Genomic DNA, 27,418 nt, shown 5'->3' on the forward strand with positions numbered 1-27,418 from the left:
AAAATGATTGTCGGTAAGCCTCTGTATTGGCCCTAATTTCTCGAATTTTCTCCTCGTGGTCAACACGCGAGATGTATGTGGGGGGAAGTAATATGTTGTCCGACGCCTCCTGAAAAGTGCTGTCCCGAAATTTCAATAGTAACTCTCTCCGTGGTGCACAACGCCTGTCTTGTAACGTCTGCCAGTGAAGTTTGTTTAGCATCTCCGTAACGCTTTCTCACCAACAAAACGATCCAGTGAAGAAATGCGCCGCTCTTCGTTGGATCTTCTCTATCCCCTCTATCAGTCCTACCTGATAAGGATCCCAGATGGATGACAATACTCAACAATCGGGCGAATAAGCGCCTTATAAGCCACTTATTTCGTGGATGAGTTATATTTCCTTCAGACTCTTCTGGTGAATCTGAATCTGGTTACTGCTTTTTACATTATCTATTTTATATGGTCATTCCACTTAAGGTCGCCCTAGCTAGTTACGCCTAGATATTTTACGGCAGACGCTGTCTCCAGCTGTTTGTCATCAATAGTGTAGTTGTGCAGTAGTGGATTTTTTCCTATGTATGTGCAAGATGTTACATTTATTTACGTTCAGGATCAACTGACAGAGCTTGCACCAATCATCAATTTTCTGCAGGTCGTTCTGCAAATTCTTACTATCTTCTGGCGTTGATACTTTGGTATAGACAACTGCATCATTTGCGAATAGCCGTAAAGAGCATCCGACGCTTTCTACTAGATCATTTATATAGATTGTAAACAGTAACAGTCCTATCACACTTCCCTCTGGTACTCTGGATATTATCATTAATTTGTCGATTTTGTTCCGTTACGAGCGACGTGTTGAGTTCCATCTGCAAGAAAGTCTTGAATCCAATCGCAAGTCTGCTTCGATACTCCGTAAGCTCGTATTTTTTTTCGTTAAACGGCAATGCGGGACGGTGTCAAACGCCTTACTGAAATCAAGGAACATGGTATAAACCTGAGCGCCGTTGTCCACTGCACTATGGATCTCATGGAGGAACAGAGCGAGCTGGTCTCGCAGGATCTCTGTTTGCGAAATCAATGTTGATTTTTATAGAGTAGTTCATTTTCCGAAAACGTCATAATTCTTGAGCATAAAACATGTTCTATAATTCTACAACAGATCGACGTCAACGATATAGGGCTGTAATTGTGTGGAGCTGTCTTACGGCCTTTCTTAGAAACGGAAATGACCTGCGCTTTTTTCCAGTCCTTAGGTTCCTTTCGTTGCTCAAGCGATCTACGATACATTACTGCTGGAATGAGAGCAAGTTCTTTCGCATAATCCTTACATAATCTTATAGATATCTCATCTGGTCCTGACGCCTTTCCACTACTAAGCAATTGTAGCTGCTTTTCAGTTCCACTATCGGTTACCTCAATATCTGCCATTTGAAGTTCGCACGACGATTGGAAGTAGGGACAGAGTTACGATCTTCCGCTGTGAAACAACTTCGGAAGATCGAATTTAGTATTTTGGCCTTCTCTTTGATATCTTCCGTTTCGGTGTGGTGGCTGAGAGAATCAATAGATGATTTTGACCCACTTACTGATTTTACATACGACCAAAATATCTTAGTGTTCTTACTCAGGTCGGTTGACAACGTCTTACTTTCTAAATCATTGAACGCTTCTCTCATTGCTCTCCTTACGCACATGTTCGCTTCGTTCAGTTTTTGTTCGTCAGCTAGATTTTTACTTCTCTTGAATCTGAGATGAAGTGCTCTTTGTTTACGTAGCGCTTCCTATCACGGCTATTAAACCACGGTGGATCTTTCCCATCTCTTAAAGCCTTACTCGGAACATACTTGTCTAGGGCATATTGAACTATGCCTTTGAATTTTTTTTCCATTTGTTCTCCACATCTTCGTTCTCATGACCGAATCTAGATGCCAGTTGCTGAGATAGGCTGAGATTTGTATCCTGTCACCCTTGCTGAGGAAATATGTCTTCTTACCTCTCTTAACACTCCTTGTAGGATCGGTCGTCGTAGATGCTGTCACAGCCTTATGATCAGTATTACCTTCCTCTTCGTTAACTGATTCAATAAGGTCAGGTTCGTTTGTCGTCAGGGTGACCAAGACGTTACCCTCAAGAGTTGGTTCTCTAACTATCTGCTCAAAGTAATTTTCGGACAAGACATCCAGAACAATTCCACACGAATCCCTGCCTCTGGCATCAGTTTTGATGGCATAACACTCCCAACCTATACCTGGTAAACTGAAGTCACCCCATATTACAACGGCATGATCAGGAAAATTACGAATGATATTCTGCAAGTTCCGTCTGAAGCGCTCTACAACTAAAGATCCTGACCCTGGTGGTCTATAGAAGTACCCGATCACCATTTTTGACCGTTCTTTGATACTCAGTTTCACCCAGATTAATACACATTTGGAATCTGTGATAACCTCGCTAGATTTTATCGAATTTTTGCTGCAATGAACACACCGCCACCATTGGTGACTAAACTGTCCTTACGACAAACATTCCAATCTGAACTTTGGATTTCATTCCCATTGACGTCTACTATGAAGCAGCTTCCATTTCCCAATACTATCTGTGCATTATAAAAAAATGGTTCAAATGGCTCTGAGCACTATGGTAATTAACATCTATGGTCATCAGTCCCCTGGAACTTAGAACTACTTAAACTTAACTAACCTAAGGACATCACACAACACCCAGTCATCACGAGGCAGAGAAAATCCCTGACCCCGCCGGGAATCGAACCCGGGAACCCGGCGGTGGGAAGCGAGAACGCTACCGCACGACCACGAGCTGCGGACTGCGCATTATAACTTTCAGTGATCCGAGGACCTTTCCTTGGATGTTCCTGCAGTTTATTAAAATCGTATTAATCTTCCCTATCTCTGATCTACGAGGATCAAGATTCTCTGACGTCACTGTGGCTGATTTAACAGGAAAATCGTTTTTGATCCTAAGGGGGGGGGGGGGGGTTCTCTAACCTAAAAAAGCCCCATGAGCACGTCACACGTACTCCGCTACCCTAGTAGCCGCTTCCTGCGTGCAGTGCACGCCTGTAGCAGAAGTCGAGAAATTCACCTGCGAAACCGTCGCAGAGTTGTCTGAGCCTCTGGTTTAGACCTTCCAAACCAGAAGACCGCGATCAACCCTGGATACGACGCTACAAATAGACAGCTTAGCCTGCACCCCGCGTGCGTTGCTAGTTGCCTTCACCAAATCAGCCAGCCGCCGAAAGGAGCCGTGGATGGCCTCAGAACCGAAGCTGCAGGAGTCATTCGTGCCGACATGCGCGACTACATGCTGCCGGTTGCACCCAGTGCGCTCGATAGGCGCCGGCAGGGCATCCCCCACATCACGAATGAGACCTCCCGGCAAACAAACCGAATGCACACTCGAATTCTTTCCCGCCACGCCTGCCATCTCCCTGAGGGGCTCCAACACCTGCTCCCAGTGACTAGCATACCCACCCTCTGTACTTGTGCGGACTGGGCAGGAAAACTGACCGCTGGCCCAACAGGACCACCTGGGGTTCCAGTGGCGCCGCGACGTCACCGCAACTTGGAGCATTAGCTAGATGCTTGCCGACGGTAGCCAACGCAGCTTCCAGCTGTTTTCGGACAGCAGCCAATTCTCCTTGTGTCCGTCCACAACAAGCACAGTCGAGAGCCATATCGTACTGTGTAATAGCTTATGGTCTCAAATGGCGCTACTGAGTTTGAAATGTATACAAAATATACCAAAGGAAAATAAAGTAACACTTAAAGTTGCTGTGCAGAATTCTCACTGTACTCTGAGAACGCAAGCTATTAAACAGAAATAAATATATCTACTGAAGTTGATGTTTTTACAGATACCTGTTATTAGAAATCCTGTTACCGAAAAGTTACTGCACGAGATAAATATTCAAACTACAATGCACTGATCTAAACTGTACGCTGTCTACTAGCACAAAATTAAAACTTTGTGGCGTGACGAAGTTTCTGTCTACGGGAAAAATTACACTAGGAAGCCGCCCTACATTCACAAGACTTACGCAAAAACAAAAACTACGATTAATTTTCTAACCAGTGATCTACACAGTGAAATACACTCATATAGTTCACTTCTGTGCATCAGCACGAAAAAAAAGACTAAATTAATTTACTATTTATCAGATAACTGCTGCTGCTGCTGCTACTGCGCATCTACGTCTACATCTACAGCCATACTCCGCAAGCCACCTGACGGTATGTGGCGGAGGGTACCTTGAGTACCTCTATCGGTTGTCCCTTCTATTCTAGTCTCGTATTATCCGTGGACAGAAATATTGTTGGCATGCCTCTGTGTGGGCTCTAATCTCTCTGATGTTATCCTCATGGTCTCTTCGCGAGATATACGTAGGAGGGAGCAATATACTGCCTGACTCCCAGGTGAAGGCACGCTCTCGAAACTTCAACTAAAGTCCGTACCGAGCTACTGAGCGTCTCTCTTACAGAGTCTTCCACTGGAGTCTATCTATCATCTCCGTAACGCTTTCGCGATTACTAAATGATCCTATAACGAAGGGCGCTGCCCTCCGTTGGATCTTCTCTATCTCTTCTATCAACCCTATCTGGTACGGCTCCCACACCGGTGAGCAGTATTCAAGCAGTGGGCGAACAAGTGTACTGTAACCTTCTTCCTTTGTTTAAGGATTGCATTTCCTTAGGATTCTTCCAATAAATCTCAGTCTGGCAGATGCTTTCCGGACGATCAATTTTATATGGTCATTCTATTTTAAATCACTCCTAATGCCTACTCCCAGATAATTTATGGAATTAACTGCTTCCAATTGCTGATCTGCTATATTGTAGCTAAATGATAAAGGATCTTTCTTTCTATGTATTCGCAGCACAATACACTTGTCTACATTGAGATTCAAGTGCCATTCCCTGCACCTTGCGTCAATTCATTGCAGATCCCCTTGCATTTCAGTACAATTTTCCGTTGTTACAACCTCTCGATATACTACAGCATCATCCGCAAAAAGCGTCAGTGAACTTCCGATGTTATCCACAAGGTCATTTATATATATTGTGAATAGCAACGGTCGTACGACACTCCCCTGTGGCACACCTGAATCACTCTTACTTCGGAAGACTTCTCTCCATTGAGAATGACATGCTGCAGTCTGTTATCTAGGAACTCTTCAATCCAATCACACAATTAGTCTGATAGTCCGTATGCTCTTACTTTGTTCATTAGATGACTGTGGGGAACTGTATCGAACGCCTTGCGGAAGTCAAGCGTCTTTTTCGAAACCCATGCTGATTCCTACAGAGTAGATTTCTAGTCTCCAGAAAAGTCATTATACTCGAACATAATACGTGTTCCAAAATTCTACAACTGATCGACGATAGAGCTATAGGTCTACAGTTCTGCGCATCTGTTCGACATCCCTTCTTGAAAACGAGGAGGACGTGTGCCCTTTTCCAATCTTTTGGAACGCTACGCTCTTCTAGAGACCTACAGTACACCGCTGCAAGAAGGGGGGCAAGTTCCTTCACGTACTCTGTGTTAAATCGAACTGGTATCCCGTCAGGTCCAGCGGCCTTTCCTCTTTTAAGCGATTTTAACTGTTTTTCGATCCCTCTGTCATCTATTTCGATATCTACCATTTCGTCATCTGTGCGACAATCTAGAGAAGGAACTACAGTGCAGTCTTCCTCTGTGGAACAGCTTTGGAAAAAGACATTTAGTATTTCGGCCTTTAGTCTGTCATCCCCTGTTTCAGTACCATTTTGGTTACAGAGTGTCTGGACATTTTGTTTTGATCCACCTACCGCTTCTACATAAGATTAAAATTTCTTAGGATTTTCTTACAAGTCAGTACATAGAACTTTACTTTCGAATTCGTTGAACGTCCCCTCGCCTCAGGGGCTGCCGTCCTTCAGCGCCAACCTGTTCAAAAAAGAAACGGCTAATGATGAACGTAGCTGTGGAGCCATACCATACGGTGACACGTTGATCATACAGAGGGATTTCATGCAGAGTGACTGGAGGTGAAGATTCCCACACTTGGTCATTCTGTGTGTTCACGTCACCCGTCACAGAAAAATGAGCTTCGTCTGACCATAGGATGGTCCAGGGCCAGCCCTCGTCAACTTCAGTCCTTGCGAGAAAGTGGAGAGCGAAGTCAACACGTCGTTGTCCGCCCTATGGTGCAAGCTGCTGTACGATGTGGATTTTGTACGGATACCACTTGAGAATGGTTCGAAGCACCTTCCGCACAGTGGACCACTGCCGGGGCACAGCACGCGCACTGCCTGACGATCGGGAATTGCGCGCAGCGTTGTCTGTCATAGCAACGGCGATTTCATCAACCACCTGTGGTGCAACGGTCGTCGGCCTTTTCCCGGAGCCACACCCAGTTCTCCAGTTGATTCGGACTTCTTCATCATGCCCCGCATAGCAGGTGGAGAAAGCGGACCCTTCTGTAATGTTTTCAGCCGGCGATATCCTCGAAGTGCAGCTGCAGCAATTCTGTTGTTTTGATAATAGAGCTTCGCCAATAATGCCCTGCTCCTTTTGTCCAAGATCATGGTGACACGGCAATAAGTGCACTGTGACTGGACAGGTGTGTAAGACTGTGGAACACGATGACTGATCACTGTACCTTGTGGCCATAGTTGGAATTGGACGGTGGCGCTGTGACGCATGGAAACATGCACTACATCCTGTGGATATTAATGCTACCAAGTTTGGTATGCGTACGTTAATTAAAATCCGTGTTATAACGTGTTAAATATGGAATGTTTAATTATAACCACCCGGTATACTGAATGGGACAGTAAAACAAGAAGAATGAGTAATAATCCAGCAGCGACCCCTTAGCGCTGTATGCTTGGCGGTAGCAGTCATCCCGGGCCAGGACTGTGCTGTCTTGAGTACTGACCTCACGACCCTTAGGAGATTGGTTGGTTGGCGGACTTGGGGGAAGGGCCAAACAGCGAGGTCACTGTTCCCAACGGGTGTAGGGAAGTATGCGGAAGGAAATCGGCCATGCTCTTTCAAAGAAACCATCCCGGCATTTACCTGAAGCGATTTAAGGAAATCAGGGGAAACCTAAATCAGGATGGCTGGACACGGGTTTGAACCGTCGTCCTCCCGAATGCAAGTCCAGTGTGCTAACCACTGCGCCGCCCCGCTCGGGTCGTTAGGAGAAAAACCCTGCATACACAGTGTGGCAAAAACCAGAAAATGAAAAGTAGTGATACATTGTTAACTAAGTGTTCGTGTGTATTTGCTCCTGTAAAACGAGTTTGCTCCTCCGTCAAATCAGATTGACCGCATTCGAGCAATTTGTATGTTAGGGTTGTTGTTATTTAATACGGTTGCCGTGTCTAAGTGGAAGTATCATTATGTCATCAGCTATACAAATCAGCTTTTCCGCTATCGTTACTTCCCATGACAGCCCACGACAGGCGTTACCAACAGACACTTGCAGGTTTGAGCGCGTACGGTCCCTCGTAAGGTTTTGCTCGGGGAAGCTTGGTGTACGGAGGGAGGTGTGGATGATCTGATTTATACACCGAGTAAAATTACTCTATGATTAACAGGTGGCAGTGGTGGGGAGCAGAGTTGCCAGCTAGTACAAATGCCACGTGTTCATGCGATCGATAGTTGCGCGCGCATCAAAAAAGAAATAAGTCATCAACTTACCTGCTGTTGCCAACGTCTTTGTAGATAGTGGGGAGGGCAGTGGTGTGGGGTCGCTGTTGCTCTAGCGACGACGATTCTTAAAAATAGCCGCGCGGGATTAGCCGAGCGGTCTCAGGCGCTGCAGTTATGCACTGTGCGGCTGGTCCCGGCGGAGGTTCGAGTCCTCCATCGGGCATGGGTGTGTGTGTTTGTCCTTAGGATAATGTAGGTTAAGTAGAGTGTAAGCTTAGGGACTGATGCCCTTAGCAGTTAAGTCCCATAAGATTTCACACACATTTGAACATTTTTTGAGCTTAAAGATACCGCAGTCACACTGAGCAGATACAAAAGAATAAGAGCAGTGAGATGAGCGTTAAACTAACAAATGACGTAAAAGGCGAAGTACGGAGTCAATACAATTAAAGCTTTGGTAACACACTATGCCACGAACAGAAGAAAGCCACTTATATCTGAACAACTTTCACTATCGTCTATGTGGCCAGTAGAGCTGCTGTCAGAATATAATGAAATAATAAGTTGTACAAAGGTATTTTCCACTACCCATTCATTCTCTCGTGCTTTCATTATTAATTCCTTTGTATGTCTTACAAAATTATACCAGTCTGACGAAGAAGTTCGGTTTATAGCAGCCTTAGTCAATCTTTTCACTTCTGTCACAATACCTCTTTGTTGTACTTAACCACATAACCATTTACTTGAATCCATACTAGTTGAGTGGAATTCAGGTGGCAGTGGTATGGTGGCAGTTTGAGGGCCTTATGGCCACACTTTTTACCAGTTCGTCTACAACATATAGAAGTAAAGGAGGTTTAGTCTGAGCTACGATATCTAGTAATTCGCCCTCTCTACTGTGATCTGGTATCGGAATGTTTTTTCTTTGTAGCAAGTCGATAATATCTTGCTTACTGGATGCTACTGTATACACCCTACCAAGGATAGTAGAACGATACGATAACTATTACTAAAGGTTTGCTCATGTTTTCCACAAGCGAGTCCTTAAACCACTGGTTCATTTCTTTGTGGTAATCAACGGTTATCTTCTGTCTAAATAACAAGATACAGTTTTCCGTCACTCCTGTTGATGTATCTGCAGGGAGAAGAATTAGTTTATTGCCTTTTCCAGTGGGTTGTGGTACGGTGTTAGTTACTGAATCATCTGTCCAACCTGTACGCACAGAATGACTTGCATCTACCAATGTTTCATGGAGCCAAACAATATCGTCAAAGTTTTTTTTAAATATTGCCTTAAAAACAATTTCGGTATGATAGCTCTGTATCGTATACATTAACATATGACACACAGTTCACTGACCTTAAAGTACCAAGCGACCACAATTTTCGCTGCAAGCTCTCCAAATTAACTGCTGCAGGTTTGTTAATTTCAAAACATCATAATAACTGTGACCACTAAGGGCGAGCTACGGTATGAGACTGTAAGATCCGAAAGAATATATGTTTTTAACCAAATAATTTATATTATCGTCCCCTCCCGCGCTAGCAGCTTGTCATGCCTCGCCCGCTCCCAACCCCTGCAGGCTGCACTACCTGGCCAGGCCTGTTCCCTCAGAACAGGCAACAAAGCGAGCCCGTGAAAAAGCTGCAATTAGCGACTCCTGCCCACCACCACTCGACTCACTGAAACGTCAGTCACAAAGCAATTTTAAACGAAGTATAATTTCCACAGCAGTCACTAGGACACACAGCCTGTTAAAGACCCGTCATTCAAGCATCATACGGTGTGTGTGCAGTAGCAAGCAGCGACCGGGACGTCGCAGCCGTCCCCGACACTGCTCAGTGCCCACAAGCGAAACCCCTCAGATTTAGTGCTGTGATGCCCCAGTTGCTTTCTTTTTTGGTCATCAGTCTACTGACTGGTTTGATGCGGCCCGCCACGAATTCCATTCCTGTGCTAACCTCTTCATCTCAGAGTAGCACTTGCAACCTATGTCCTCAATTATTTGCTTGACGTATTCCAATCTCTGTCTTCCTCTACAGTTTTCGCCCTCTACAGCTCCCTCTAGTACCGTGGAAGTCATTCCCTCATGTCTTAGCAGATGTCCCATCATCCTGTCCCTTCTCCTTATCAGTGTTTTCCACATATTCCTTTCCTCTCCGATTCTGCGTAGAACCTCCTCATTCCTTACCTTATCAGTCCACCTAATTTTCAACATTCATCTATAGCACCACATCTCATATGCTTCGATTCTCTTCTGTTCCGGTTTTCCCACAGTCCATGTTTCACTACCATACAATGCTGCACTCCAGACGTACATCCTCAGAAATTTCTTCCTCAAATTAAGGCCGGTATTTGATATTAGTACACTTCTCTTGGCCAGAAATGCCTTTTTTGCCATAGCGAGTCTTCTTTTGATGTCCTCCTTGCTCCGTCTGTCATTGGTTATTTTACTGCCTAGGTAGCAGAATTCCTTAACTTCATTGACTTCGTGACCATCAATCCTGATGTTAAGTTTCTCGCTGTTCTCACTTCTACTACTTCTCATTACCTTCGTCTTTCTCCGATTTACTCTCAAACCATACTATGTACTCATTAGACTGTTCATTCCGTTCAGCAGATCATTTAATTCTTCTTCACTTTCACTCAGGATGGCAATGTCATCAGCGAATCGTATCATTGATATCCTTTCACCTTGTATTTTAATTCCACTCCTGAACCTTTCTTTTATTTCCATCATTGCTTCCTCGATGTACAGATTGAAGAGTAGGGGCGAAAGGCTACAGCCTTGTCTTACACCCTTCTTAATACAAGCACTTCGTTCTTGATCGTCCACTCTTATTATTCCCTCTTGGTTGTTGTACATGTTGTATATGACCCGTCTCTCCCTATAGCTTAACCCTACTTTTTTCAGAATCTCGAACAGCTTGCACCATTTTATATTGTCGAACGCTTTTTCCAGGTCGACAAATCCTATGAAAGTGTCTTAATTTTTCTTTAGCCTTGCTTCCATTATTAGCCATAACGTCAGAATTTCCTCTCTCGTCCCTTTACTTTTCCTAAAGCCAAACTGATCGTCACCTAGCGCATTCTCAATTTTCTTTTCCATTCTTCTGTATATTATTCTTGTAAGCAGCTTCGATGCATGAGCTGTTAAGCTAATTGTGCGATAATTCTCGCACTTGTCAGCTCTTGCCGTATTCGGAATTGTGTGGATGATGCTTTTCCGAAAGTCAGATGGTATGGCGCCAGACTCATATATTCTACACACCAAAGTGAATAGTCGTTTTGTTGCCAATGATTTTAGAAATTCTGATGGAATGTTATCTATCCCTTCTGCCTTATTTGACCGTAAGTCCTCCAAAGCTCTTTTAAATTCCGATTCTAACACTGGATCCCGTATCTCTTCTAAATCGACTCCTGTTTCTTCTTCTATCACATCAGACAAATCTTCACCCTCATAGAGGCTTTCAATGTATTCTTTCCACCTATCTGCTCTCTCCTCTGCATTTAACAGTGGAATTCCCGTTGCACTCTTAATGTTACCACCGTTGCTTTTAATGTCACCAAAGGTTGTTTTGACTTTCCTGTGTGCTGAGTCTGTCCTTCCGACAATCATATCTTTTTCGATGTCTTCACATTTTTCCTGCAGCCATTTCGTCTTAGCTTCCCTGCACTTCCTATTTATTTCATTCCTCAGCGATTTGTATTTCTGTATTCCTGATTTTCCCGGAACATGTTTGTACTTCCTCCTTTCATCAATCAACTGAAGTATTTCTTCTGTTACCCATGGTTTCTTCGCAGCTACCTTCTTTGTACCCATGTTTTCAATGGTTCAAATGGCTCTGAGCACTATGGGACTCAACTGCTGTGGTCATAAGTCCCCTAGAATTTAGAACTACTTAAACCTAACTAACCTAAGGACAGCACACAACACCCAGCCATAACGAGGCAGAGAAAATCCCTGACCCCGCCGGGAATCGAACCCGGGAACCCGGGCTTGGGAAGCGAGAACGCTACCGCACGACCACGAGATGCGGGCCCTATGTTTTCCTTCCCAACTTCTGTGATGGCCCTTTTTAGAGATGTCCATTCCTCTTCAACTGTACTGCCTACTGCGCTATTCCTTATTGCTGTATCTATAGCGTTAGAGAACTTCAAACGTATCTCGTCATTCCTTAGTACTTCCGTATCCCACTTCTTTGCGTATTGATTCTTCCTGACTAATGTCTTGAACTTCAGCCTACTCTTCATCACTACTATATTGTGATCTGAGTCTATATCTGCTCCTGGGTACGCCTTACGATCCAGTATCTGATTTCGGAATCTCTGTCTGACCATGATGTAATCTAATTGAAATCTTCCCGTATCTCCCGGCCTTTTCCAACTATACCTCCTCCTCTTGTGATTCTTGAACAGGGTATTCGCTATTTTTGTGGACTGGCAAGACAGCCAATCCACTAGGACGGGAGGCCGAAGGGCACGCGTTTAAGTTCACGCAGGCTGGCGTGAGGTCTGGAAAATGACAAGGAATTGAGACTTGCAAAAAAGGTACGTAGCTTCTGGAATACTTAACTTTAATCCATAATTGGTGAACATCGGTCTGACGGTACATGCATCACAAGATAAATAGCAATTGATAATGGCGCCTTGCTAGGTCGTAGCAAATGACGTAGCTGAAGGCTATGCTAACTATCGTCTCGGCAAATGAGAGCGTAATTTGTCAGTGAACCATCGCTAACAAAGTCGGCTGTCCAACTGGGGCGAGTGCTAGGAGGTCTCTCTAGACCTGCCGTGTGGCGGCGCTCGGTCTGCAATCACAGATAGTAGCGACACGCGGGTCCGACGTATACTAACGGACCGCGGCAGATTTAAAGGCTACCACCTAGCAAGTGTGGTGTCTGGCGGTGACACCACAGCTATTACTAGCTGAAACTTGTTACAGAACTCAATTAGTCTTTCTCCTCTTTCATTCCTCGTCCCAAGCCCATATTCTCCTGTAACCTTTTCTTCTACTCCTTCCCCCACAACTGCATTCCAGTCGCCCATGACTATTAGATTTTCGTACCCCTTTACATACTGCATTATCCTTTCAATATCCTCATACACTTTCCCTATCTGTTCATCTTCAGCTTGCGACGTCGGCATGTATACCTGAACTATCGTTGTCGGTGTTGGTCTGCTGTCGATTCTGATTAGAACAACACGGTCACTGAACTGTTCACAGTAACACACCCTCTGCCCTACCTTCCTATTCATAACGAATCCTACACCTGCTATACCATTTTCTGCTGCTGTTGATATTACCCGATACTCATGTGACCAGAAATTCTTGTCTTCCTTCCACTTCACTTCACTGACCCCTACTATATCTAGATTGAGCTTTTGCATTTCCCTTTTCAGATTTTCTAGTTTCCCTACCACGTTCAAGCTTCTGACATTCCACGCCCCGACTCGTAGAACGTTATCCTTTCGTTGATTATTCAATCTTTTTCTCATGGTAACCTCCCCCTTGGCAGTCCCCTCCCGGAGATCCGAATGGGGGACTATTCCGGAATCTTTTGCCAATGGAGAGATCATCATGGCACTTCTTCAATTACAGGCCACATGTCCTGTGGATATACGTTACGTGTCTTTAATGCAGTGGTTTCCATTGCCTTCTGCATCCTCATGTCGTTGATCATTGCTGATTCTTCCGCCATTTGGGGCAATTTCCCAGCCCTAGGACAAGAGAGTGCCCTGAACCTCTATCCGCTCCTCCGCCCTCTTTGACAAGGCCGTTGGCAGAATGAGGCTGACTTCTTATGCCGGAAGTCTTCGGCCGCCAACGCTGATTATTTATAAAAATTTAGGCAGTGGCGGGGATCGAACCCGGGACCGAAGACGTTTTGATTATGAATCAAAGACCACGGGTCGTTCCCAGTTGCTAGCCTGTCAAAACCTGAACGCAGATCAAGCATGAAAACAGGAAGGAAGGTGTACTGAATTGTGAAAAAAAGAAGTAAAATAGAAACAGTCCGGAAATGGTCCAAGTTCAAGATGTGTAACATCGAGCGTGTAGTCATCGTGTTGGATTACAAAGCGGGAGATCCGTGTTCAGATCTCCCCCGTACTCCCTTCTCTTTCACAAAATTATGAACTTTCCATCCAGTTGCTGGCGTGTCTGTTCTCCTTCCGTAGTCTTGCCACTTGTCATACTATAAACTGATTGCAGAATATGTGTTGTGTGGTAAGAATATGTTACCGTCACAAGCAAAAGCGATCAATAGTGAGAGCAGGCGAGATGCCGCTTAGACCTCTCACAGAAACGAAAACAACAAATAAACAGGTGTGAACTATGTTACAACAAAGGAATTAAAGAATCAAAACTTCCAAAACGGAGCACAAGAGTCATAACATGCGGTACTTGTGTAGAACAAAGAGGAGGTACGTACGTCTGGAGGTCCATTCTTTACACCTCACTGTTGCAAATGGACATTACATCGCGACACAGACACAAATCTGAATACAGCGAGCAGACACTTTTGTATCCCACCGGGAAGGCGGCGCGTGGTTCTGCTCCTGTGATCTGCAAAATAGGCTCAGTGAAGGAAGCGAGTAGGAGAAGGTGAGGCAAAGCACTTCGGTACTGCAAGTAAAGTTAAAGCACCTTTACTGGTGTATAAACATATACAAACATATTACGTAACTTTTACCGGTGAGCACGTAGGTGTGCAGCCAAAGTCCAGGTCTACGCAAATACATAGTCTTAATACCAAGCTAAGTTGAAGCGATGTTTCCAGGCCGTCTCCTCTTGATCAACTGGGGAGAAAGTAGAGCGGCGCTCGTTGAGCTTCACAGCGTCGGCTAGAGGGCGCTGTGGTCGGGTACTTCGTCCGCTCTCGTAGTACCAACCTACGAGCGTGCACCTACGCTGTGGAATCGGAACTATCGATACGACAGACACGTCAATAACCGGACGTACAGTTCATGACTGAAGAGACAAAAAACTGATATAGGAATGCGTATTCGAATACAAAAATGGTTCAAATGGCTCTGAGCACTATAGGACTTAACATCGGAGGCCATCAGTCCCCTAGAAATTAGAACTACTCAAACCTAACTAACCTAAGGACATCGCACACGTCCATGCACGAGGCAGGATTCGAACATGGGACAGTAGCAGCCACGCGGTTCTGGACTGAAGCACCTAGAACCGCTCGGCCACCGCGGCCGGAGTATTCGAATACAGAGATATGTAAACAGGCAGAATACGGCGCTGCCGTAGTCAACGTCTATACATGACATCAAGTGTCTGGCGCAGTTAATAGATCGGTTACTACTGCTGCAATGGTAGGTTATCAGGATTTAAGTGAGTCTGAACGTGGTGTTGTATTCGGCGCACGAGCGATGGGAAACAGCATCTCCGAGGTAGCGATGAAGTGGGGATTTTCCCGTATGGCCATTTCACGAATGTAAGGTGAATATCAGGAATCCAGTAAAATATCAAATCTCCGACATCGCTGCGGCCGGAAAAAAATCCTGCAAGAACGGGACCAACGACGACTGAAGACAATCGTTCAACGTGACAGAAGTGCAGCCCTTCCGCAAATTGCTGCAGATTTCAGTGCTGGGCCAAGAACAGGTGTCAGCGCGCGAACCATTCAACGAAACATCATCGATATGAGCTTACAGAGCCGAAGGCCCATTCTTGTACCCTTGATGACTGCACGACACAAAGTTTTACGCCTCGCATGAGACCGTCAACACCGACACTGGACTGTTCACGACTGGAAACATGTTGCCTGGTCGAACGAGTCTCGTTTCAAATTGTATCGAGCGGATGGACATGGACGTGTACGGGTATGGAGACAACCTCATGAATCCATGGACCATGCATGTCAGCAGCGGACTGTTAAAGCTGGTGGAGGCTCTGTAATGGTGTAGGGCGAGTGCAGTCGGAGTGATATGGGACCTCTGATACGTCTAGTTACGACTCTGACAGGTGATACTGGCTGCTGGCCGTCTCTACAAGGACTACAGTGGGTCTACATCTTTGATGATCCATCAATACCATTATTTCTACAAGGACTGCAGTCGGTCTGCACCTCTGATGATACACCAATATCATTATCTCTACAAGGACTACAGTGGGTCTGCATCTATGATAACCCACCAACGCCATTATTTCTACAAGGACTGCAGTGGGTCTGCACCTCTGATGGCCCACCAATACCGTAATCTCTATCAGGACTACAGTGGGTCTGCTCTGTGATGACCTACCTACCAATATTCTTCAAAACTTCGAATGACTCTGCTGTGGGTTAGCTCCATTGTGGCCCATTACCTGTCAGCATGTCAAGAGTCAGCACTGTCTTTCCGTTGGAAGGACAACACTACTTCTTCAAGACTGCATGGAAATCCACTACTTCTGTGTGCAATTTCTTTTACTAATGAGACTTTGTGAAAAAAAAACCTGTAATTACTGTTATGATGAATGATCAGGACTATCTTTATGGACTGTGAGAAAATTTTAGCTTTTGACCAACATTGTATCAATAAGTGTGTGCATTTGATTTCTTTGTTATTGTAATTATGAGAAATTTTATCAAATCATTATTGGCCACTGCCCAAAAAAAATTTGTAAAATTTTTTGTGGGGAGCATGGGGGCTATGTAAGTAGGCTGTTAGGCTGTTTAGGTTTTTTTATTGGTAACGCCACCTCTGTATGAAAATCACTGGCTGTGCTGTGTGCAGTCTGTGGCTGCTTTGCATTGTTGTAATACTCGCCATTGTAGTGTTAGGCAGCTGGATGTGAACAGCGTGTAGCGTTGCGCAGTTGGAGGTGAGCCGCCAGCAGTGGTGGATGTGGGGAGAGAGAGGGCGGAGTTTTGAAATTTGTCATGAACTGCTATATTTATATATGATGATATCAAGGTAAATACATTGTTTGTTCTCTATTAATATCTTTCATTTGCTAACTATCCCTATCAGTAGTTAGTGCCTTCCATAGTTTGAATCTTTTATTTAGCTGGCAGTAGTGGCGCTCGCTGTATTGCAGTAGCTTGAGCAGCGAAGATTTTTGTGAGGTAAGTGATTTGTGAAAGGTATAGTTTAATGTTAGTCAGGGCCATTCTTTTGTAGGGAATTTTGAAAGTCAGATTGCGTTGCGCTAACAAAATATTGTGTGTCAGTTTGAGCACAGTCGTGTATAAATTGTTCAAAGGGAAGTTTCAATACCTACGTAAGCGTCCTGTGTGATCACCTCCATTCATTCATGACTATTCTGCATTCCGACGGACTTCGCAAATTCCAGCAGGAGAATGCGACACCCCTCACGTCCAGAATTGCTACAAAGTGGTTCCAGGAACATTCTTCTGGGTTTAAACATTTCCACTGGCCACCGAACTCGCCAGACAGGGACATTATTGAGCATACCTTGGATGCCTTGCAACTTGCTGTTCATAAGAGATCTCCACTCCTTGTACTCTTACGGATTATGGACAGCCCTGCAGGACTCATAGTATCAATTCCCTCCAGCATTACTTCCGACATCAGTCGAGTCCATGCCACTTCGTGTTGGGGCACTTCTGAGTGCTCGCGGGACCCCTACACGATAATAGGCAGATGTACCAGCTCCTATGGCTCTTCAGTATATACCGGGTGTTACAAAAAGGTACGGCCAAACTTTCAGGAAACATTCCTCACTCACAAAGAAAGAAAATATGTTAATTGGACATGTGTCCGGAAACGCTTACTTTCCATGTTAGAGCTCATTTTATTACTTCTCTTCAAATCACACTAATCATGGAATGGAAACACATTGCAACAGAACGTACCAGCGTGACTGCAAACACTTTGTTACAGGAAATGTTCACAATGTCCTCCGTTAGCGAGGATACATGCATCCACCCTCCGTCGCATGGAATCCTTGATGCGCTGATGCAGCCCTGGAGAATGGCGTATTGTATCACAGCCGTCCACAATACGAGCACGAAGAGTCTCTACATTTGGTACCGGGGTTGCGTAGACAAGAGCTTTCAAATGCCCCCATAAATGAAAGTCAAGAGGGTTGAGGTCAGGAGAGCGTGGAGGCCATGGAATTCGTCCGCCTCTACCAATCCATCGGTCACCGAATCAGTTGTTGAGTAGCGTACGAACACTTCAACTGAAATGTGCAGGAGCTCCATCGTGCATGAACCACATATTGTGTCGTACTTGTAAAGGCACATGTTCTAGCAGCACAGGTAGAGTATCCCGTATGAAATCATGATAACGTGCTCCATTGAGCATAGGTGAAAGAACATGAGGCCCAATCAAGACATCACCAACAATGCCTGCCCAAACGTTCACAGAAAATCTGTGTTGATGACATGATTGCACAATTGCGTGCGGATTCTCGTCAGCCCACACATGTTGATTGTGAAAACTTACAATTTGATCACGTTGGGATGAAGCCTCATCCGTAAAGAGAACATTTGCACTGAAATGAGGATTGGCACATTGTTGGATGAACCATTCGCAGAAGTGTACCCGTGGAGGCCAATCAGCTGCTGATAGTGCCTGCACACGCTGTACATGGTACGGAAACAACTGGTTCTCCCGTAGCACTCTCTATACAGTGACGTGCTCAACGTTACCTTGTACAGCAGCAACTTCTCTGACGCTGACATTAGGGTTATCGTCAACTGCACGAAGAATTGCCTCGTCCATTGCAGGTGTCCTCGTCGTTCTAGGTCTTCCCCAGTCGCGAGTCATAGGCTGGAATGTTCCTTGCTCCCTAAGACGCCGATCAATTGCTTCGAACGTCTTCCTGTCGGGACACCTTCATTCTTGAAATCTGTCTCGATACAAACGTACCGCGCCACGACTATTGCCCCGTGCTAATCCAAACATCAAATGGGCATCTGCCAACCCCGCATTTGTAAACATTGAACTGACTGCAAAATCACGTTCGTGATGAACACTAACCTGTTGTTGCTACGTACTGATGTGCTTGATGATAGTACCGTAGAGCAATGAGTCGCATGTCAACACAAGCACAGAAGTCAACATTACCTTCCTTCAATTGGGCCGACTGGTGGTGAATCGAGGAAGTGCAGTACATACTGACGAAGCTAAAATGAGCTCTAACATGGAAATTAAGCGTTTCTGGACACATGTCCACATAACATCTTTTCTTTATTTGTGTGTGAGGAATGTTTCCTGAAAGTTTGGCTGTACCTTTTTGTAACACCCTGTATATACTGACGAGCCAAAGAAACTGGAATATATATGTTCACAGCCCAACATCGTGACCACATAACGACGACGCCGGTTGTTGAAATTCGCTCGATGTTGCACATCTTGAGCGTGGATCGTTCACTGTCACTATTTTGCTTCTTTTTTCACAGTTCAGTAAACCTTCTTCCTGTTTTCATGCTCTGCCTGTGTTCAGCTTTTGACAGGCTATCCACTGGTAAGATGCTTACCACTAAGTCTGTGGGGGGTGCGATGGGGAGTTTCCTTTGTCAGTGCTCAGTAGCCCTCCACTGTGTTGTCTGTATATTTTTGAGTGAATACCAGGTTGTTTTTGTGAGCAACTGAGTTTTACATCTGTTGACTGTGTATTTAGCGGTCCTGAGTGTATATTTTGATTGGTTTACATGTATGCATTCATGTAATTGATTCGCCTCGATGGGAAATGAATCGACAGCCTTCAGTACGGATAGTCATTTACGTTCGACCTCCAGCTGGAATCTAAAACTAGCGAGCATGGAGGACAGGTACGGTGACTGCAGATACGCGGCGCTAGGTGGGAATGTGAGTCGACCGGAGATGGTGCTAAGACAGTTCGAGCACTTGTAGTAAACACTGTGTCTTAGTGGCGCAGTGGTTAACGCAAGTGTCTAGTCGTCCCGATGCAGCTGATATCATTAGCTCCTTCCCTTTCTTTTCCTTTCTCCCCCTCCCCCTTCAATTTACATAAACAGTGATTTACTTTGCGATCGTGAGTTGTACTAAACCCCACAGATAACTAAAAATTTTGAGAATTAGGTTTCATATATTTACTAAGAACAATGAGAAATAACAAAAATGTATAAAAGCTTGTAAAGGTGCCGATTCGTTTTCAGTTGCCAATGCTTCTGTGTGCACAATACATTTTATTGGTTCAAATGGTTCAAATGGCTCTGAGCACTATGGGACTTAACATCTGAGGTCATCAGTCCCCTAGAACTTAGAACTAGTTAAACCTAACTAACTTAAGGACATCACATACATTTTATTGATTAGGACTGTGTTATGAAAGGGATTTGAAAAGTGAACTGTTGAAACTTCCTCCGAAACGCTGAAACCTGATGTTCCGATAATTTATCTCCTAGACACCAGAATCGGTTTACAGGGTAGTGTTCGGCCTAACAATGAGAGAAAAGATGGCTCTAAGCACTACGGGACTTAACTTCTGAGGTCATCAGTCCCCTAGAACTGCTTAAACCTAACTAACCTAAGGACATAACACACATCCATGCCCGAGGCAGGATTCGAACCTGCGAGCGTAGCGGTCGCGCGGTTCAAGACTGTAGCGCCTAGAACCGCTCGCCCACCGCATCCGGCAATGAGAGAAAAATTCGGGCACAAAAGCGAAGTTACTTTAAAGAAGTATAATAGATTTTACATGTAAATCTTACCAACTAATGAAGAAACTACAAGTAGGGGAAACATTAACTACGAAAACAAACAATGTGGTAGTGACGGACAGCGCTATTATTGCACTTTGCCCCCATGGCCGTTATCGGTAACGCGCTGTGACGTTACAATAAACAAGTACAGTGGTAACTAAGGAAAGCAAATCGCACTGTGAATGATTTCAAGGCAGTTGCGCATATGCTGTCAAATAATTCAAGATGTCCTCGTGAAATATCGCGATAGAAACTCGCGCCAAGTCGACCGGAACGCCCTCACTCCCAAGTGCAATACTATTGTGGTCGAATAATAACATATTTGTACGCAGTGTATAAATAATACTGAGAAGTAAAATTTGAAAAATTAAAATTTTCTGTTCAAAGAGTTTAGAATGGCATTATTGGGTTTTCTCCGTACCACAGGTATAAATGATCTAAGCCTATGTCAGCCTGTTCTCACAGCAAATAAAAGTAGCGCCCCCCGAGTTGGTGAAAGGCGTTGACGTCCCGTCGAAGGCTATGTGCTAGCATTTCGCTGACCACAGGAAAAATAGCCTAGATAACTTTTAGGAAACAAACAATATTTTATATATTTGTTAAACATACAGAGAATACAGAGGAAAAGTTTAAACAAAGGTAAATGTGTTTTTAATTAGCAAGTTAGTTAATAACAATACTAATAATGCAGTATAACATGAAAACTCCCTACGGTATTTATAATTTGCATGGGTTTAAAATGTGTACGTGGTGTGCTTATTAGCTACAATGCGATGCGATGAGGCGAGAGAGTCAGCAGTGACACCACGACCCTCAGCACAGCTGCGCATGATACCTACAGCCCATTCTAGTAGTTTCCTCTGCCACTTGTGGAGCAATCCGAACCGAATCTGCGAGCGAGAACGTCCAGCGTCCGGCAAGGCACGGCCTGGGAGCGCCCGCGACAGCTTTGTTTACTAGCTGTTGCGCATGCGCGGCAAAGGTTCGTCGCGAGGAAGGCGCGCCTCTCAGGCAGTACCGCGCTGCGCTCGCTACGGGAAGGTCGTGGAGGCGACGTTGCTGCTGTCTGCCTGGTCCCCGTCGCCACGCGTAAGTACTTGCAGCGCTTTCCCTCTCTGGCGACAATCTCGAGTTCCAATTTATTTGTGATCACAAAACGCTGTCAGTAAAATCAAATCACCCATTTTACATTCGAGGGATGACTACCCTAGTGCATTATCGTCTATCAATTGGATAACAAAGCCATTAAAAAAAAATTCGGTATAGTAGTGTAAGTTCCACAGTGAGAGTGTGATAGTGCCCCCCCCCCCCCCACCCCTCACTTTCAAAATCTTGTTTGTTGTGACAGTCCGATCTATGGCGTAGCCCGAGGTCTGGGTTAGGTTGGAAACTGACAATTTCAAAAATGGTTCAAATGGCTCTGAGCACTATGGGACTCAACTGCTGAGGTCATTAGTCCCCTAGAACTTAGAACTAGTTAAACCTAACTAACCTAAGGACATCACAAACATCCATGCCCGAGGCAGGATTGGAACCTGCGACCGTAGCGGTCTTGCGGTTCCAGACTGCAGCGCCTTTAACCGCACGGCCACTTCGGCCGGCACTGACAATTTCATTATGGGTTATGAACATAATGAATGTGCATACAAAAACGGGCTTCAATTTAAGTTATAGCTTTTTTTAAATAAGTAATTAAAACTGCAGCGTATATTCAGGAAAGCTGTATGATAAACAAATCTTTGACGAGTATTACTTTGCATTTTAAGTGCATATATCCTATATCAATTATGAAAAATGCAAGCTTCACACCATTTTGATTCCATAACAATCTTCCGCGGTATCTGTTGTGCAACAGTTATTTTTTTTCTTTTTATCTTAAGCACACTTCATTTGAGTGTGTTTTACATCACATGCTTTCCCCTTTTGTTTACAAAGCATCAGCAGTAGTCTTTCTGTAAATACATGCTGTTACATTCTGCTACTTATAAATGAAAAACAGTGTACAATTTCCTTAATGTTTATTGCTCTCTTTTAAATATTTTGAGGTAGACATGTTTTTCCTTCGTTGTTATAGGTTGGAATCGAAAAAACTTGGTTTTACTTTTACCCTTCGCGATTTTGCGTTTTTTTTAACCTACATTTTTTTGTGGATTTGCAGGTTCCTAAAAATAAAAAAATCGCAAAGGCCTTTGCTAACATCAAGGAATATGTGTCAACTTGTAAACATGTAAAACAGAGTAAGTAAATTGTAAGTAAATTGTACACCAAATTGAAACGCGAAAATTGTTTTTAATCTATAAATAGCAGAGTGTAGAAACGTATTATGCGTTCTGTATTTTCAGAGCACGCACTGCTTTATGAATAAAAGCGAAACGCTTATGGCGTTGAACAGACGTAAATTGCAGTACGCTTAAGACGGAAATAACAGAAAATAATTGATGTTCACACCGTTGCTTACATGCATCACTAAACTGTACTTTTTCCAAATCAGGGGATTCAACCTAATACGTGATCGTAGAGAAACCTAAGTTGGCGTTTCATTTGTTAGCACCTGGTTATATGCATAATATGTCTGGGACGTATCACTACTTGTAAGTGGTTTGCCAGTGGGCGTGGGAACTCTGTCAACCAGAGATGGCACTTTGAGCGCAACACATGAAGCGTGAAATATGTAGAAATCATTGTAGTGGGCAGCATGCTATTCCTCTGCTTTGTCGTGCATTTCATGCAGCGTTAAAGTCTAAAGAGAACTGGAATTTGTTGTCGAACAGCAATTTTACGTTTCCGCTGTACGGTACGTCATGGCAATGATTCACCAGGCAGTGAATCTGAGTCCGCTTTCAGTATGTAATGTAACTTACCAAATGAAGATTGCTGCAGTGTTGACGTCAGTGTATCATTAAGGAAACGGAGTTTTTCGATGTAACAGGACTCATTATTGGTTATCAGGAATTTGAGAAACAGATAGTACATCGCGTTTTTGATAACAACAATGTACTTTAACAGTAAGTTCTTGCTAGCTACAGGAACTAGTATGGTGTTCCCAGAGCATCCAGATTGAGGAAGTGTACAAGCAGTTATTTGCTCTACCGGACACAATATATTAACACAGATACGACTGTTTTTGGTATGTAATTAATTAGGAATTTACGCAACAATTTCTTGAAGGTGTATTGTAATCCAGCACCTATTATTGGCAGTTGGCAGTGCTGCTGCTCCATAGATGGGAAATGGATACTCGTAGTAATACCTTGTATATAAACATTTATGTTTACTTTTTTAGTGACATTGCCTCTGACATTTTACTGTGTATGTAAGTAAATAAGTGATAAGTTATTACAAAATGCTTGTAACTCAATGCACCTAGCCTAGGGTGTGAGAACCTCCAGAATCTACTTCTACATCGATACTCTGGAAATCACGTTTAAGTGCCTGGCAGAGGGTTCATCGAACCACATTCACAATTATCTATTATTCCAATCACGTATAGCGCGCGGAAAGAATGAACACCTATATCTTTCCGTACGAGCTCTGATTTCCCTTATTTTATCGTGGTGATCGTTCCGCCCTATGTGGGTCGGTGTCAACAAAATATTTTCGCATTCGGAGGAGAAAGTTGGTGATCGGAATTTCGTGAGAAGATTCCGCCGCAACGAAAAACGCCTTTCTTTTAATGATTTCCAGCCCGAATCCTGTATCATTTCTGTGACACTCTCCCCCATGTTTCGCGATAATACAAAAAGTGCTGCCTTTCTTTGAACTTTTCGATGTACTCCGTCAGTCCTACCTGCTAAGGATCCCACACCACGCAGCAGTATTCTAAAAGAGGACGGACAAGCGTAGTGTACGCAGTCGCCTTAGTAGATCTGTTACATTTTCTAAATGTCCTGCCAATAAAACGCAGTCTTTGGTTAGCCTTCCCCACAACATTTTCTATGAGTTCTTTCCAATTTAAGTTGTTCGTAATTGTAATACCTAAGTATTTAGTTGAATTTACGGCTTTTAGATTAGACTGATTTATCGTGCAACCGAAGTTTAACGAGTTCCTTTTAGCTCTCATGTGGATGACCTCACACTTTTCGTTATTTAGGGTCAACTGCCACTTTTCGCACCATTCCGATATTTTTTCTAAATCGTTTTGCAGTTTGTTTTGATCTTCTGATGACTTTATTAGTCGATAAACGACAGCGTCATCTGCAAACAACCGAAGACGGCTGCTCAGATTGTCTCCCAAATCGTTTATATAGATAAGGAACAGCAAAGGGCCTATAACACTACCTTGGGGAACGCCAGAAATCACTTTTGCTTTACTCGATGACTTTCCGTCAGTTACTACGAACTGTGACCTCTCTGACAGGAAATCGCAAATCCAGTCACATAACTGAGACGATATTCCATAAGCACGCAATTTTACTACGAGCCGCTTGTTTGGTACAGTGTCAAAGGCCTTCCGGAAATCCAGGAATACGGAATCGATCTGAAATCCCTTGAAAATAGCACTCAGCACCTCATGTGAATAAATAGCAAGTTGTGTTTCACAGGAACGATGTGTTCTAAACCCATGTTGACAGTGTGTCAATAGACCGTTTCAAATGGTTCAAATGGCTCTGAGCACTATGGGACTCAACTGCTGAGGTCATTAGTCCCCTAGAACTTAGAACTAGTTAAATCTAACTAACCTAAGGACATCACAAACATCCATGCCCGAGGCAGGATTCGAACCTGCGACCGTAGCGGTCTTGCGGTTCCAGACTGCAGCGCCTTTAACCGCACGGCCACTTCGGCCGGCAATAGACCGTTTCCTTCGAGGTAATTCATAATGTTCGAACACAATATATGTTCTAAAATCCTGCTGCATATCGACGTTAACGATATGGGCCTGTAATTTAATGGAGTACTCCTACTGATTTAACATAAAAATCGAGTGTGCTGCGCTCCACTGGTGACGTGAGGTGTTTATACATTATATTCTGCCTGTGCACTCGCAAACTAAATTTGCTGAATCCAGTGACATTTGGCATCAGCTTACACCATTTCTCGTTGTTATTCTCTAAGGCCCGTTTACGGACGCGGAGATGAAGTCTGCAAACACGATGGATTTGAATTATGGATGCTGAGGTCACAGTTTAGCATGGTTTTGGTAGAGTTCTGCAAGCGAATGCCGAGTCGGCGCGTAATTGAAAGTCAATAGCAATTACTTCTCGTGTCCTCCCTGATATCTTTTTTATTTTATTGGTTAGAAGGTGAGTTGAGGTGTGAAAAAAAGAATTCATTATAGAATACATAGAACTGTACAGGACTTCGCCCGTTCTTTTCGGCGTCAAAAGGAATGGATACGAAAACACAGGAGAAAAATACCGAAATTGAAGTTAAAAGGCTTAAAGAAAACCGGTAATGCCAGTGAATAAATTTATAGTTATTGAACATTACTCAATCAACGCACACAAGTTGTGTTAGTCATTTGCTTCTCTCTGTTCATCTCCGCCTCTCCCCTTTTCTCTGCACGTTATCACCACCATCCCTGTGGGAGGTTTCTGGTTTTTACCCCTCAATTTCCTTCCAAATAGTAAGTGGTATGTATACCAAGTCTTTTAGGAAGAGCTTTTTACCCATGGCTTTTCCCACGTTTTAGGTATATGTAACATACTTCCCCCCTCTAGCGAAATTCGCTCTGCAGTTTCGTTTTCATGCAGCTCAAAGATTTTGACATCACACCTCCTGAGCTATGTGTCATACAACGATATAATTTTGTAAGTACATTCAGCGGCGTACGTGGATACTCCCTGCGAAATGTGTTACGAATAGAGTTAGAAGTAAAGAAGAAAACAAGTTATAAACGTCATGCACGAGGCAGCAGTTTTTCACGACTCTCAGTGTTTATGACGGCAAATCATCTGAACTGTGTGTCCTACAATATAATTTTGCAAGTACATTCATTTTTATATGTGAATACTGTCTGCGAAATGTGTCGCGAATGCACTTTGTAGTAAAGAAGTAATAAATTAAAACATCGTGCTTGATGCAGCAGTATTATTGCATGAAGAGCGAAAATGTAGTAACCTATAAACTTATTCCTCTCATCATTTTGTGGGGATTGCCAGCGAGAAAAAGTTTTGTAAGGGTTTGAAATTACGTGTAAAGTTTGTTGCAAGTCACTAAGTGCCCTCATTCTCAAATACTGAGTGAATAAAGTCGAGGTATTTGCGCGTCTTGGGCTACATTTCTGTTTCATCTCCACTCCCTCCTCTTTTGGTAGGTAGGTGTTTCTTATTCCACAGTGCTTCTTCCCAGACAGTGATGTGTGTGGCACGTCTGGTTGAAACTGATGCACTAGTTTAGGAGGAGTTGTGGAATATACCTGCGTTCTTCCATTTTTATTATGTGTATGGATTTAACGCGGCAAGATCAGGGTCATCAGGTCCTCTCTTACATATAACTAGGTACTGTATGTATTAACAAAAAAATACATTACAGAAGCATGATATAAGTTATATCCAATGTAGAATACAACATCTAGTGCAGGAAAGAACATTATTTTGCGTTCGTTCATGATAAATACAACAGCAAATACACAAGTAACGGGTAAGGCGAACTCTAGATTGCGGTTTATTTGTAGAATCCTGAAGCGATGCAGTCCTTCAATAAAGGAAATTGCTTACAATACGTTAGTTCGTCCAGTCAGAGTATTGTTCGTCTGTATGGGACTCTTACCTGTTGGGTCTGATTCAAGAGACTGAGAAGGTCCAAAGTAGAGAGGCAAGATTCGTGACTGGTACATTTAGCCGTCTCGAGGGCGTTAACAAATCTCATAGAAAGTTTGACGTGGGACACACTTGTAGATAAACGACGCACTAAACGGAAGGGGCTGCTCACTAAATTCCAAAATCCGATCTTCGCCGAGAATGGAGAGCATATATTATTACCACCAACTTTCAAATCGCGCACTGATCACCATTCGAAGATAAGGGAAACTAGAGCTCGTACTGAGGCGTTCAGACAATCGTTTTTCCTCGTTCGATCCGCGAGTGGAACAAAGGGAAGGGGGATATGACTTTGTCGCGAATAGTGCCCTCCGCCACACACCGCTTGGTGGCTAGCAGAGGATATGTAGATGTAGATATTACAGGAAGACATTTAA

The 27,418-nt window shown here is 43.9% G+C and overlaps 1 protein-coding gene across 2 annotated transcripts in view; it reads left to right on the plus strand.

The window, feature by feature from the left end:
- Positions 1–21,300: 21,300 nt before the first annotated feature.
- LOC126470446 (1-acyl-sn-glycerol-3-phosphate acyltransferase alpha-like) overlaps positions 21,301–27,418 on the plus strand; it is a 790,262-nt gene continuing 784,144 nt past the window's right edge. The window contains exon 1 of one of the 2 annotated variants that reach the window (XM_050098282.1): positions 21,301–21,369. The gene's annotated coding sequence lies outside the window, so the exon portion shown is untranslated. The remainder of the gene's footprint in view (positions 21,370–27,418) is intronic. The other variant, XM_050098283.1, reaches the window with a different exon arrangement.

The sequence above is a fragment of the Schistocerca serialis genome, chromosome 3 (assembly GCF_023864345.2).
Source record: "Schistocerca serialis cubense isolate TAMUIC-IGC-003099 chromosome 3, iqSchSeri2.2, whole genome shotgun sequence".
Lineage (NCBI taxonomy): Eukaryota > Metazoa > Arthropoda > Insecta > Orthoptera > Acrididae > Schistocerca > Schistocerca serialis.